The sequence below is a fragment of the Bos javanicus genome, chromosome 2 (genome assembly GCF_032452875.1).
Source record: "Bos javanicus breed banteng chromosome 2, ARS-OSU_banteng_1.0, whole genome shotgun sequence".
Lineage (NCBI taxonomy): Eukaryota > Metazoa > Chordata > Mammalia > Artiodactyla > Bovidae > Bos > Bos javanicus.
Window position 1 is genome coordinate 5,617,411 of NC_083869.1, and position 512 is coordinate 5,617,922.

The following is a 512-nucleotide window of genomic DNA, read 5'->3' on the forward strand; positions in this document are numbered from 1 at the left end:
TTCTTCAACCTTGCTTTCCTACCTATAAAGGTAGGAGGCTACCTTTATAAATTATTAAATTGTTTAAAAACTAAAATATGTCCTATATTGTCATTCTAACAATTTATTTTGGAAATGTTTAAGACAAGCAGTTGCAGAAAATATTGCAAAGAGTTTCTGGGTAACTAATATCGCCCCAGTGATAGTATCTCCTGTAACCATAGTAACATGTCAAATCCAGAAAATTCACAGTGGCTCAATGCTGTTTACTTACATACAGACCTTATTTGGTTTTACCAGTCTTTATTCACATACACTCTTTTTAGGGGGTAAAATTTGAAGTGTTACCACATTTGTGGATTTCTATAACCATTGCCACAATCAGAATCCAGAACTGTCCCGATAACAAGGAAGGAACTTCTTCGTGTTACACTTGAAAAACCACCTCAATAATCACACCCTCTTCCAGTCCTAAGGCTTTGAAACCACTGATCAATCCTCCAATCACTGCAGTTTTGTCACGTTGAGAGTGT